This window comes from Rhincodon typus, chromosome 15 (assembly GCF_021869965.1).
Source record: "Rhincodon typus isolate 14 chromosome 15, sRhiTyp1.1, whole genome shotgun sequence".
Lineage (NCBI taxonomy): Eukaryota > Metazoa > Chordata > Chondrichthyes > Orectolobiformes > Rhincodontidae > Rhincodon > Rhincodon typus.
In genome coordinates, this window is record NC_063346.1 from 49484221 (window position 1) to 49500132 (window position 15912).

A 15912-nucleotide genomic window follows, 5' to 3' on the forward strand; every position below is an offset into this window, starting at 1 on the left:
CCACTAGTCACTCCCTGCCACTTGGAAAATGACCCATTTATTCCTATACTTTACTTCCTGTCTGCCAGTCAGTTCTCTATTCACGTCAGTACATTACCCCAATCCCATGTACTTTGATTTTACATGCTATTCTCTTATGTGGGACCTTATGAAATACCTTCTGAATGTCCAAATAAACTACATCCATTGGATCTTCCTTATCAACTCTACTAATTATATCCTTGAAAATTTCCAATAGCATGGTCAAGCATGATTTCCCTTTTGTAAATCCATGCCCAATCCTGTCACTATTTTCCAAATGCTCTGTTATTAAATCTCTTATAATGGACTCCAGCACTTTCTCCTCTACCAATGACAGGCTGACTGGTCTATAATTCCCTGTTTTCTCCCTCCGCCCTTTTCTTTCACATTAGCTAACCTATGATCCATGGGAACTGTACCAGAATCTGTAGAATCTTGAAAGATGACCAACAATGCCTTCACTATTTCTAGTGCTGCTTCCTTAAATACTCGGACGTGTAGATTATCAGGTCCTAGAGTTTCATCCCTTGAATTTCCCCAACACCACTTCCTTACTAATACTGATTTCCTTCAGTTCCCCTCTCTCATTGGACTCTGCATTTCCCAACATTTCAGGGTCATTATTCATGCCCTCCTTTGTGAAGACAAAAACAAAGTATGTATTTAATTGTTTTGTTGTCTCTTCATTCCCATTTATAGCTTCCCTACTTCTGACTGTAAGGGAACTACATTTGTGTTCAATAATCTTTTTCCCTTCACATACCTGCTAAAGTTTTTCAATCAGTTTGTATGTTCCCCACAAGCTTACCTTCATATTCCACTTTTCCCTCTTAATCAATCCCTTTGCTGAAATTGAAACCGCTCCCAATCCTCAGGTCTGTAGCTATTTCTGGACAATTTGTATGCCCCTTCCTCAGATATAATACTATCCCTAATTTCTCTTGTTGGCCACAGTCAGGGCCACCTTTCCTGTTTTATTTTTGTGCCAGTGACACAGATTCTTAATCCATTCACATTAACTGCCACCTTGCCAAAGAGAAACATTGTCAAACACTCACAGAAAAAGATTTTTATATGTGGTCAGCATGCTTTTGTAGGCAAACTCTCCAGATGAGCTATGCCCCACTATCAGCAGTAAGTAAATGACTAATTAATACCTATTTTGTATTGGTGGTATTACTTGGGAAGAGAATATTGCCTAGGCTGCAAAAGGCTCCAATTCTAACTAATATCTGAAAGACTGGCATTGGAGTTCTGGAGTTCTCTGGGTAGGATATAATTCATACATGATAAACATGTCTCTCCGGGGTCTCTGCCAACCCTTTGCCTAATTACTCTATGGGCTACCCTTCCAGTGACATTGAAGGGCAAATCGTGTTTGACTAATTTGCTAAACTTTTTGAAAGATGTAACAAGCAAAGTGGATAATGGGGATCCTGTGGATGTAATATATCTGGGCTTCCAGAAGGCATTTGATAAGGTACCACGCAAAAGGTTATTTCATAAGTCTGGATCATATGGCATTAGGGGTAATTTATTAGCTTGGATAGGTAACTGGCTAATGGACAGAAGACAGCGAGTCGGGATTGGTTGTTTTTCGGGATGGAAAGAAGTAACTAGTGAGCGCCACAGGGTTTGATCCTTGGAGCCCAGCTATTTACAATCTACATTAACTACTTAAATACAGGGATAGAAGGCTCTATAATAAATTTGTGGACAACACAAAATCAGGCGGGATGGTACATTGCAATGAGGAAATAAGAACCTTACAAATGGATATAGAGAGATTAGGAGAGTGGACAAAAATGTGGCAGACGGATTTTAATGTTGATAAGTGTGAGCTCATGCATTTTGGTTGGAAATCTGGGAAGGTGACCTATTATCTAAATGGGGAGAGACTTTGGGATGCTCTGGTGCAGAGGGACCTGGGGGTCTTCGTTCATGAGTCACAGAAAACTAACATGCAGGTCCAGCAGATAATAAGGAAAGCGAATGGAATGTTGGCTTTTATAGCTAAAGGAATAGAATTTAAAGGCAAGGAAGTACTGTGGCAACTATACAAGGCATTGGTGAGATCACACCTGGAGTATTGTGCAGTTTTGGTCCCCTTATTTGAGGAAGGATGTAGTGACATTGGAGGCAGTTCAGAGGATGTTCACTAGATTGATCTGAGAGATGAGGGGTTTGCCTTATGAAGAGAGATTGAGCAGTTTAGGCCTATACTCTCTGGAATTTAAAAGAATGAGGGGAAATCAAATTGAGGTATTCAAGATGGATAAAATGGATGTGGAACAGATGCTTCCTCTTGTGGGGCATTCTAGGATGAGAGGTCATAGTGTTAGGATAAGGGGTAGCAAATTTAAAACAGAGTTGAGGAGAAACTACTTCTCCCAAAGGGAGGTGAATCTGTGGAATTTACTACCGCAAAGTGTGGTGAATGCTGGGACAGTGAGTAAATTTAAGGAGGAGTTAGATAGATTTTTCATTGGTAATGGTTTGAAGGGTTATGAGAAAAAGGCAGGTAAATGGAAGTGAGGAGCAATCAGCCATGATCGAATGGCGGAACAGACTTTGATGGGCTGAATGGCCTAATTCTTCCCCTTTATCTTACAAACTTATGAACTTATATGCTCTCCAGATATTGTGCTGGAGATTTAGCCTTGACTGTGACTTAAACCTACCACCATCTGACTGACAATACAGAGTATGACTGCTTAGCCGGGCTGATACCACTGAGCACTTTAAAAATTTATTTCAGTCTGGCATTCGACTCTGGCAGTTCCCTTGCTTGTAGTGGATGCCCCGCAAGGTATTAAATCATAAACTTCATGCAAACAAGCCTACAGTGTTGGAATAATTCAGTTGCAAAGATCAATTTAGTTTCCCATTCTGTTAGGCACACAGCAGTGCAAACAAATGTTCTTGGTTATCATCATCTGCTATTGATTATTTTTTCAGTGCAGAGAGTTACACCATGTCACAAGTGACCTATCGCTGCTTATTATAGGAGTGGAGATAACTGCAGAGAAATCGAAGGTCCAGTTTTTAGACTGAGCTAACTTTGGTAAACACAATATATTGAAGTTAGTGACAGCAGTAGACAGTGGTAGGCTATTTAGCTTCTCAAACACACTTCTTTATCCTATTAGATCATGATTGGTGTGCACTTTCAATTCATTTATTTGCTTTTACTCCATATTACTTAATAACTTTATCAACTACAAACTATTGATCAGCGAGGACAGCATTAATCTCCTGATTGAAACCTCCAGGTCCCATGTACCTCATCACCGCTGGTGATCAGGTAGTATCTTTATTGAACAATTTCACACATTTACAGTTGCTCTCGAGGCAAATGATCTGAGGTACATTGTAAATTAGGCTGTTGTAACATTTTCAATGCCATCTACCTTTTGAAACGGCATTATTTCTCTCTTCTGGGTATGTAACGGATTAAAAAGTGAGCCACAAATTCAATTCATTTGGTTATTTATCTTGTAACAAGGATGTGAGGCAATGCCATTCTGTAAATCTGCTTTAACTTGGGTGGACTATTATGTAACATTGTACACTGAGGGGACGATCATTGTAAAAAAAATCCAGCAACATTTTTAATCATAAATGTGACGCTAATTGTCAATCAAATGGGGCTTCTGATACTGGATTTATCACTAAGGTGGAAAACAAACCTTTCTGAGGAAGCCCCAACTCAAATAATCCATAGCCATTGGTGGTTCAGTGGTTAGCACTGTTGCCTTACAGTGCTAGAGTACCCAGGTTTGATTCTAGCCTCAAGTGACTGTCTGAATGGAGTTTGCACTTTCTCCTCATGCCTGTGTGGGTTTCCACTGGATGCACTGGTTTCCTCCCACAGTCCAAAGATGTGCAGGTTAGGCAAATAGGCCATGCTAAATTACCGTGTAGTGTCCAAGGATGTGCAGGCTAGGTGGGTTAGCTGTGGGAGTTGCGGGATTACAGGGAGAGGGTTGGCGGGGGGGGTGGTAATTGGGATGTTCTTTGGACGGTATGTGCAGACTTGATGAACTAAACAACCTCTATTTGCACTGTAGGGATTTTATGATTTGTTGACTACACACCTGTCCAATTGTAAATAGCAGAAAATTTGTGTGAATTCCATTTCTGATCCTTACCTGATGCAATGGACCAGCCCAAACCCCCTTCAAATATATCCAGGAGATAGCCTAGTCCCTAACTTTTATCTTATTTAAAGGCTAGTGTAAGATGTTGTGTTCCAGAAGTAATTTGATTGGTTACACTATTCAGCTGTAAGCAAAACACACTTTATTCTTACCCTAAAGTTAAAATGCAAACAAAAGTGTGAAGAATTGATTCAAGTTTAACTCTATTGGAAAACTCAACAGGATAGTAAATTATTTAACTACTAAACAGCAACTGTTGCAATGTAGTAATATCCCAAGAACACACCCTTGGTAAAGGCAAATTCAGTAAAATAGATTTTCTAACATGGAATGTTTCCCTATATATAGAAAATTCAATAGAAAATTCTATCAGAGAGAGAGAGAACTCAAATGTTTTGTTGTAGCAGGGAAAGATATATGGAAGCTCCAAAACACCAACAACTATTGAAAGCTAAACTAAAACCCTGATTCTGTGGGAGCCTGACTCCACCAATTCATGCTGCTTCTAATGATCCAACTTAAAAATAAAGCTCAAGGCCTCACAAGCTATTTACTTTATTGGCTTAGAACAGTCCACTTGATACTTCTGTCTCAACCTCTCCTCATAAAAACTAAAGGACACTCCCACAGGCAATCTATAATAAGGTACATCTTGGTACATGTGATAATAATAAATCAAACCAAATCAAATAGTCACCATTGTCCCATTCTCCCATCAGAGAGAGACAACTGGTGACAGTTTAACCTGATGACAGTGAAGTTGAGAAAGTGGGACATTTATGTTGACCTTGGCCATTATGGGAATTGAACCTATGCTGTTCAGTCTGCATTGCAAACTAGACAGCTGATCTAAGGGGAATTACTAAATAGCACAGTAACCCAAGCCTAAGAGTTGAGAATTTTAAAAATAAATTGCAATTCAGATCAAGTGCTATACCATAACAGGCAGATACCCAGAGGCATGTCTAGAAAGTAAGAAATGAACTAAGAGAGCAAAGAGAGAAACTTGTATAATCTGAGAGTGGAGAGCTGGGAGAAATAATGAAATAAATGCCTGGCAATTTAAGGGAATGGGTGATTCTGCCCTAACATGGAAACTTTTCCAGAAATAACATTCCATCACAAAAGGCAGGAAATCCTCCATTACAGTTGGAATCCTCTAGGAAAGCTACAAAGGGCTGGAAAATCCTCTGGTACAACTGCAAAGTCTTGGAGAACCACCACTACTACAAAATCAAAATCTCTGATGTAGATGAAATACATAATCACATTAGGAATCCATGACATCAGAAATAATACTGCCAAGATGATTTAATTTCAGAGATGGGCCAACAGGTACAAATAGATTGGACATCCTGGTGAAAACAATTTTTGAGATATTGAAGGGCTTTTAAACTGTACATTAAGTCAGAAGACTGAAGAAATATACTTCCATACAAATTAGGAGTTTAGCAGATAATGTTATTGCTGACCAAGGGGTAAAAGAAGCAACAAACACATTTAAAGGGGTACTGTATACCTTTGGTAATTAATTTAACCTCAGAACTAATAATTTTTTTGAAAAAGTTTGACTTAACAGAAGAACACAACATTCAGCAGAATTAATAGATGATTTCATCAATGATCTCCATAAACGAATAGGGAAATGCAACTACAATGACTTAAATTTTGAATTCATAAGAGATTGATTTTTTTATAGCCATTACTGATGAGTCTTTGTCAGGTTTAGTACAGTCCATAGAAGATCTGACTTGAGAGAAAGCCATTCAGACTGCACGTAAGACAAAGGTGCAGAAGAATTACAGATTGACTGTAAGGGGAAACTTGGAAGAGGTGATCTTTAGAATTCATTCAATTTTTAAGTCACAGAACCACAAAAGTCACATGTGATAAGTTTATGTAGTGGGTAGGACAACACCAAGCAAGAAAAGCCCTTGCCAACATTGCAGAGCAAAGATACCTTACAGACATGGACAGTGCCCTTCTATTAAAATTGAAAAGTTTTACAGCAAAATAACAGGTCTCTAGTGGAAAACGTGTTGAAACAGGACAGATCCACAGAAAAGCTAAGGACTAAGAATTAACCACACAAAAAGGTAAAGGACGTAGAATATTTTCCAGAAGAAGACAAGCTCAAAGATTTCATAGCGAAAATTGGTGACCGAAACGAAACATTATGGCCTGCAAATATTTATGCCATGGGAATCTCATGAATTTCAAGTTAAATACAAAGGCAATTGTCTGAATCTTGTCAGGTACTGAGCCTTGGTTGACCACTTTACAGTCAATAGAGGTTGAACTCTGGGGAACACTATGTTTAAGGTATCCTAGAAATTCTCAAACATAGGAGAGATAACAAATCTTAGAAAACCTATATATCCTTCACAAACAGACATTCTGAGTCCCAAGGAGAAAGCTTGTGTATTGACGTCATTCTCATTGAAAAACAGCAAGCGGGTAAATAACATACAGTCAAGGAACAACTAGCCAAGACACAGCTGGTCAAAGATCAGTTGTTACAAGATTTTACATGGCACTATACCTTATAGCAGAACCTAAATGAAAAAACACAATTCCCTGAGGTTAATTACATTTGAATAAGAAATTTATTTAATACCATGAATGAGTTGGAAATCTGTGACTATAATAATTTGGTAAAAATATTTCCCACCGTTATCAACATTGAAGATTCTAAGTGCCAATAAATCTTGGGAAGAAAGGGAAACGAACAGGCAGCAACTGAACAACTAAACCTCACTCAAAAAAATTGAAGCATCTATGACTGAATTGAGTCAGATTGCAACACAGCATGGTGAACAACTAGTTACAAACAATTACAGTCACATATTAAATGCTCAGATGACTAGGAAGGGAAAAGTTCAAGTAAAATATATGACCTTCCTATCTTTCAAAGAAGAATTCTCAACAATGATAATCGATATCATATCAAGTAAGAGGAATCTTCAGGTAAGACAATTGAGGAAGGGAACAAATTAATTTCACCTATAATTTAATCACTGAGGGCAACAAGAAAATCCAAAGTAACCAGCATATTGATGTAAGAAATCTGCCTCACATAGAACAGATCTACAGGTGGATTGAGAAGATAAAATCCATGGACACAAATTGACCATGTCTTGCATACAACTCCATGAAGACACAACTAAGGATGTGATTCCAGGAGTAAATCAATTTAAATTGCGTTGAGGAATAGAGGGGAAGCTGTGACATTGTCTGGAAACTTGTGAAAGATTTCAATGATACCTAACAAAATTGGAATTGTAATATTAGAACTCTTTGTTCACCCATTGAGTAGTGCGTCCCAAACTATTTCCTGACATGACCTCATTTTAATGCCTCATGATTCCCTGGTGAAAATTTTGAGTGTGTATGAAGGTTGTTCAGCCGTAGGAGAAGGTTTCATTTGCGGCTGACAGTTGGCAATGCTCCATGTCCCATTCTTCCTCCCCCGCCCTGCTCCTTCAGTCACTTGTTTCCCGTATGAGATCAAAAAGATAGGGTTTCCAAAAACAAAACAGGCCCTTGCAGCTTTCAGAAAGCAGTCCATTACAGCTCAGAACTCAAACCAAAACTCAAACCCATGATCCACAATTTGAGAAAGCTTACATTAGAGTGTGTAGTGATTGGAATGAGGTTGACCAGGCAAATTTCATTGAGTATGTGTTCCCTGATTGGGGCCATTAACCTGGGGCCAATCAAGGAGCCCTGGCTGACAGATATAAATAGGAGTCCCAGAGAGTCCCCTCACTGTAGAGACTGGTACTGAGCAAGCTGGTCAGAGCCCATGTACTATGCTTGTGTAACCAAGGGGGGCCTTGGTGACCAGACACCGGCCTCTGTGAGGTTATTTCAGAGTGGAAGTTCTGAAATTAATGGATGGGGGTAAATTTCTGACATACGTACAGGAGAACTTCCTCGATCAATCAGTCTCCAGCTCAACAAAAAAGGAAACAGTGCTGATTCTAGTTGTAAGAAATGAAGTAGGGCAAAAAATGTATGTTTCAGCAGTAGATCATCAACATAATTTGTTTCAAAGTAATTTAGGAATGAGAATGGAAAGTTTCAAAGGTTAAAATGCTCAAATAAGGAAGAGCTAATTTTAGTGATTACAAAAGGAATGCAGCATAGGTAAGTGAGAAAAGGTGATTGTAGGTTAACGCATTTATGGAGGGGTCTCCGGGAAGAGATAATTGACAACAAAGTGAGACATCTTAATTTGAAGAGAAATTATTGTCATCCCACGATGACAAAATAAATAAAATGTAAAGTTAAACTGAAAAAGGAGATTGATGGCAAATGTTTGGACCAAGATTCAGTTAAAAAACCAAGACTATTATGGCAAGTATAGGAAAGAATTGAAAACGTTAGTGCCAGAGACAAAGAGAGGCTATGAGAAAAGATTGACATTCAACATTGAATTGAAGGCAACAGTAAATTGAATGCCTAATCATTTTATAAACAGCTAAAGTGTAAGAAGAAACTGTTTAGCTTTTTGAGACCCAAAGAAAAATGTCAAGGCATAGGAAGTAGCTGAATTTAAACAAGCTAAATTTGTAGCTAAATTAGTTCATTACATCAGTCTTCATAAAGAAAATGGTTCATGCGAAGGTAACAGTAAATGAAGAGAGGTAAGATGTACTAAAAAAAGATTAATATTAATGGAAATTGTTAAGTCACCTGACCCAGGTAGAATGCATCCTAAATTGCTGAAAGAAGCAACAGCAGAAGTAATGGAGACATCACTCACAATCTTTCAATCTTCAGTGGATACAGGAGTAGTGCAAGAGAACTGCATGGTCACTAATATTATACAAACACTCAAGAAAAGGGACAGAGGTAAACATGAAACTACAGACCAATGAACTTAAAGTTGATGACAGTGGAGTCATTTGAAGCTATTATCAGCAGCAAAATGAACTTTCCTTTGAAAAGGCATGAGTAAATCAAAGAGAAATTCCATGAATTTATTAAAGGCAAATCATTTTTGATAAATTTGATTGAATCCTATGATCAAGTAACAGATCATGGCTCTTAAGATAATTAGAATAGTTGTTGAATATGCAGGTTTCAGAAAGCATTCTGCAAAGTGCCACAAGAGTTTATTTTTTAAGACATTAGAAGCTTATGGAATTAAGATGAAAGTAGTGATATTGACACAAATTGCCTTCATGACAAGAAGCAGGTCTTTTTAAATTGGGACATAGTTTGGAACCATGTTCCCCGAAGCCCGAATTTAACCAAAGGCTTCAGAGTCTCGATGTCAGAACCAAAGGGAAATCCTGAACTCCTAGTTGCTGGGATACAGATGGCTGAGACATTTTCCAGGATGCAGACTCCTAATTGGCTCCCTCTGATTTCGTTGTCCAGGCTCCTGATGCTGCTGGTCCACTCAGAGGCCGAGCTACTGTGAAATCTCCAACACCAATGGCTGCACCACTCCCTTACTCATAATGTTATGCAGTAGATAGATCTCCCCTCAGTCTGCTTTGTTCCAAAATCAAACTACCCTAGCTTTTCTAATCTTCCCTCATCATCATTAATATTCTCCAATCGTGACAACATCCTTGTAAAAGTTTCTATTATGCAGCAATCGGAACTACATACAGTACTTCAGCTATGTCCTAACTGGTGTTGAATCATCTCACACAGACTTATGTTCTAACCTTCAGCTAGTAAAGGCAAGTAACTTTTATGCCTTCTTGTCCATTTAGTTTGCCTTTCCAGTCACATTCAGGGATTTGTGGATTTGAACTTCCTTCACTTCCTCTACACTTCCCAGTATTCTACTATTTAGTCACAAAGGTTCATGAGCTGTAACTCACTGACTCCTACCCCGTAATCTGGAGATTGTTTGGCTGCATCATCTGATCTTTGTTCAATATTTGAGGCACGTGTTAATTCCGTTTCTGCTGACTGTACAAATAAGCTACAATGTAATGATTTTTCTGGTAAATGCAGTGTGGAGATCAGGGGTCAGGTTAAGTCAATCATATGATGGACAGAGTGGAATCACATTCAAAGGCAGTCTATTTCTCTCAATTTATTTCTCCCAATATTTCTATTCTGCCTGCTATACAACATTGAGGACTGTTAACAAGCTTTTCCAGGCCTAATTACCCCTGTATATCGTCAATTGCATACATTCCCTACACATCACTCATGATTTTCAACGACTTTATACAAAGAGTGCAATATCAGAATATTGCAACATACAAATAGTCCAGTATGTTCATCAAGTGCCCAATCTTATTTTTCTCCACATGAACCACTACTCTATTTCCATTGTGCTACTTAAGTCAATTACTCTTAAATATTTGCCTGTTTCAAGCAACTATTAAAATATCTTTGAAAGGAATTAATGAACTGTTCTTTCTCAATAGTTTTTTGGTAGAATTCTACAATGATATTCTATGATTCTCACCGTGCTCTACATATATAATTTTCTTCTGATTTTTCAGACAGTCAAATCCTACACCATATGGCCCCTTGTGCTGTAAAAGATCTATCCAGTTTGTACCACTATCTTGCACTTTCTTTCTTTATGACTCTGCAATTTTCTTCTTTTCAAGTATTTGTACTTTTCCTTTTTGAAAGTCACTACTAAATTTACTTCCACCACCTTTTCAGGCAGCACATTCCAGATCACTGCAACGATGTAAGAAAAATTCGCTCTCATCTCTCCTCTGGCTCTTTTGCCAATAATCTGATATCTGTGTCCTTTGATTAATGACCCCCGGCCAACAGAAATTGTTTTCTTTCTTACTCGATCAAATCCCTCATAATTTTGGACACAACTATCATCCTTTCACTGAAACTTCCCTGTTCTGAGGAGAACAATGCCAGCTTCTCTGGTCTCTCCTCAGAATGGAAGACCCTCATTCCTGGCCTGAATCTCAATAAGCTCCTCTGTACTTTTTCCAAGATCTTGAGGTGGAAGAACTAAAGAGCATGAGTGACCACCTTTAACAAGGCCAAAACAATATGTGGTTAGGATATTCAAGGACTGTGCATAGTGGGAGTTTAATTGAAGATAATGTTTGCCTATGTAACAGCATGCCAGAGCTATTCATTTTAAGTGAAATAGTTTAAACTGATGGTGACAAATTTGCTAATGTACTGCATGAACACAAACCTCCCATGTTCTTATGTTGCTTTTAACACCTCCTCGACCAAAGTAGCTGAGAGTTCACATAGAAAAATGGAAAGTGGTGAAACAGAGGCCAGGCCTGAAATAGTTAAATACCTCACAAGGGCGGTGGATTGAGGTATTGGTAACTGGTTTTCCAGGAAGAAAGGTTGTAGTCATTTAGCTTTTAGTTTTATGTAGCAGCTCAAGAATGGATTTGCATGAAATGGCTGACAGTGTGACATGCCTCCTTTGAAGTTGATATACTGTATATGTTGGTGCCCAGCACAGGCAGTCTTGTGTTCATCCAGCTTCACACCTTGTTATCTTGTTCATGTTACCTGTGCATATGCCTGATGTGCATGAATCTCCCAACCTTGCAAACCTCCTGTTAAATGACTTGTGATTGAATGCAGCTTTGCAGCACACAGCAAGGGTTAGTAGAATTGGTCACTTGCCAAATCATATTTGACAAAACATGTATCGGGCTTTCTGTTATAACAGGATCCACTCTGTTGAACAAGTGTCTAAAATCATTAGAGATAGTAAGGACTGCTGATGCTGGAGTCAGAGACAACACAGTGCGGAGCTGGAGGAAAACAGTAGGCCAGGCAGCATCAGAGGTACAAATTTTTTCTGAAGAAGGGTCCTGACCCAAAATTGAATCAGAGATAGTAGGAACTGCAGACCCAAAATGTCAGCTTTCCTGCTCCTCTGATGCTGCCTGGCCTGCTGTGTTCCTCTAGCTCCACACTGTGTTATCTCTAAAAGCAATACATGTGTTTCATGCACAATGTTTGCAGACAAGTTAGACAAGTACCAGAGTTAGAAATCACTCGACTCAAAACATTAATACTGTTTTCTCTCCACAGATGCTGCCAGACCTGCTGAGTTTCTCCAGTAGTTTCTGTTGTTGCTTCAGATTTCCAGCATCCACAGTTCTTTGTTTATTACACAAGAGTTGGGCTCTCTGGTCTTTTGAAGGGAATGAAATATGTGGGTCAGTGGATGCATTTTATTTGTATGCCAGGATGTACTGTAGCTTGTCAAAACAGACCTCAGACCTTTGACCTTTAGGAAAATGTACTGTCTCTACATGGAGTGGAAAATGTGAAAACTTGTGATATATCAAAATACTTAGGAACTAGCTAGGAGCTGGGTTGGGTGGAAGGAGGGTGTGGTAGCAGTGCTGGCGCTGCTACAGGCCTGAAATCTTTGTGGCAATCCAAAGCTTTCCATCATTCAAATTTGCTACAAAATTAGCAAGAAATCTAGCAGTGGGGTGAGGTTAGATATATTTAAAAAATGATGACTTCTCAAATCAAGAATGACATTTGAAATTCTGTGTCAATAGATCTGATGAACAATTTTAAACTGAACGTCTATTCCAATTTTTCTTCCTGTCTTTCAATCTAAATCTGTTAATTCTCTCATGCTAACTCCACGCCCATCCTTAATCTGTCACGTCGGATTCTCTTAATGTGTAGGAAGTATGCGATATCAGTGCTCAGATTACTACTACACTTTGGGAATTTACTAAGAGGAGAAAGCTTTACCACATTAGAACAGTAATCAAAATTTTAATACATGTTCAACTTATTTCAAACACTCAGAATTACCATACGATAAACATGGTCAAAAATCACATGACACCAGGTTACTGTCCAACAGGTTTATTTGAACACGCAAGCTTTTGGAACTCAGTTCCTTCTTCAGGGATTGTGTAAGAGAGAAGGTATAAGACACAGAATTTATAAGCAGAAAGGTAACAACCTCTCTTTGAATCTTTAATCAGCTAAGAAGGAGACTACTGATTCACCCCAGTCCAACACCAGCATCTCCACATAATGGCTCCGATATACATGAGTAATATACTGTGAGTAAACATTCCTCAAAGCACATCAAATAGCAAATCCGATCAAGAAAGATCCTATGGATTTCCAGAAACACCCCCAGAACTTAATGACACAAATCTCATTAAACTTCACAGATTATAATTCTTCACTCTGATCCTATTATGGGACTGTCATAGATTGTCTCAATGAGTGCTCCTTTTCTGGTCAATTGCATTCCTTTCCTGATTTTACATTCCCCTGCACTCTGGAACTACGCTGCAGTCACTCATTCACAATCATAGCTCCAGCTCTTTACTGACCGCTGCCCGTTGGTCCTTCCCTGAGCTCCAATATTACATCAAGCAAATACTGCTAGTGAGCTTTTTAATCCCCACACTCTCAGCTGCTCTGAAGTCTTCATTCTCATGTGTTTCTTCTGAGACTCTCAAGGCTTCCAGAGCATGGCACAAGCAAACTTCCCACTTTTTCAGGCCCCCAGGTCTTCCTTTGAGTCCTGACTCCAGCACTTAGCTACTTACTAGTTCCTAGAACTTATCCCCGAGTTCATTCTGACAGCACAGAACCATCCATCTGCTCGACTCATCTATTACTCGCACTGCACGGAATCGGAGTAATTCAGACGCCTTCACAACAATATGTTGAACTGCTGCATTCCTAAAATGGAGTTGGCATCTCCCTTCTTCTCCAACAAAATGTATCCTGTGAACCCCTCTTCAACAACTCCTAATTGTCCTGAATGGCCCATAAAACCTTGCAATAAGCCCTTCCCCAATTGCCACTTACCCCTTCCTGAACTGAATGTACTCTGAATATTACATTTCATAGAGCATCCTAGCTTGCTCAGTCTAAACAAAACTATATTGTATAACTGGAGGATTTCATTACAACACACACACACAAACATATACATTTGTTTAAATGCTTTTATCCCAGCTCATTCATAGTATACAATTAGAAATAAATTGAAGCAAACTTACAAAATGAAAACAAAGTCATTGGAAATGGGAAAAGTGTTTTTATGCAGGATTAGAGTTGGCAGATTGAATGGCAGTGAAGACGCAATGGACCAAAAACTCTCCATCTGTATTCTGCTCCCTGAGCTGGGTACTGATGGAGTGCTGCACTATGAAGACCTGCTGTTTTTTGGATCTAGAAGTTCAATAGAGGCCCTCTAAAAGAAAAGAAAAAGATCAGCTGAGAGATAGTAAGAACTGCCGATGCTGAGTCAGAGATAACACAGTGTGGAGCTGGAGGAACTCAACAGGCCAGGCAGCATCAGAGGAACAGGAAAGCTCACATTTCAGGTCAGGACCCTTCTTCAGAAATGGGGGAGGGGGAAGGGAGCTCTGAAATAAATAGAGAGAAGGGGTGGGGCTGGGGAAGGTAGGTGGGATGATGATAGGTGAGTGCAGGTAGGAAGTGGTGGGAATTGGTCAGTGAGGTGGGAGGGGCGGATAGGTGGGAGAGAAGACGGACAGGGTTGTGTCAGGTCAAGGAGGCGGGGATGAGAGGGAGAGTTGGTCATGGGATGAGGCTGGGGGTGGGAAGATTTTGAAACTGGTAAAGTCCACATTGAGACCTTTGGGTTGTAGGCTCCCAAGGCAGAATATGAGGTGCTGCTCCTTCAGTTTCCGGGTGGCGTCATTGTGATACAGGAGGAGGCCCAGGATGGACATGTCACCCAGGGAGTGGGAGGGGGAGTTGGAGTGGTTCGCGACTGGAAGGTGTTGTTGTTTGTTGCAAACAGAGCACCCGTGCTCACAACCTGTCCGTCTTCTCTCCCACCTATCTGCCCCTCCCACCTCACTGACCAATCCCTACCACTGGCTACCTGCACTCACCTATCACCATCCCACCTATCTTCCTCAGCCCCACGCGCCCCCCTCTATTTATTTCAGAGCTCCCTTCTCCCTCCCCCATTTCTGAAGAAGTGTCCTGACCTGAAACGTCAACTTTCCTGCACCTCTGATGCTGCCTGGCCTGATATGTTCCTCCAGCTCCACACTATGTTATCTTTAAAAGATCAGCGGAGCTATCTTTGGTGTCTTGGCCAATATCTACCCCTTAATTAATGTCACAAAGAAACACAGATTATCTGGTCATTATCAGATTGCTGCTTGTGGGAGTTTAGATTGTGGGAAAAAAGTTTCCTACATTGCTGCAGTGAATACATTTCCAACAGTTGTAAAATCCTTTGGGATATCTTGAGGTTGTAAAAGGCAATGTATAAATGCAAGTCTTTGTTTTTTGTATTCACATAGTTTGTAAATAATGTATGTCGTCTTTACTTGGACAGCTGGTAAAGTGGTAAAGTAAGCATTACCCATTGAGTCATTAACTGAGGAACTCAGGGATGGTTCTGCTCACTGGAGGATGTTCATTTCATTGTAAACCTGAATCAACCCTGACATGAAACTTTTGCAAGGAAGACAAGGGCCATCATCTTAACAAAAAGTAGTGCTAAGGGGCATTAAATAGGGCGACATGCAAATCAAGGTACAATAAATATCTTTCCACTTTCACGATGTCTTCAGCTGAGTTATGGGGGATGGGGAGGAGGTGGGGATGGATGCTATGTACGATGGCCAGATGATTACATTTCAGCGTCAATAGTTACTTCTTAATTGTCTCACCGTTTTACTCCAGGCAGTATGAGAAAGAAAGAACAAAAACAAAGTTGCTGGAAAAGCTCAGCAGGTCTGGCAGCATCTGTGAAGGAAAAAACAGA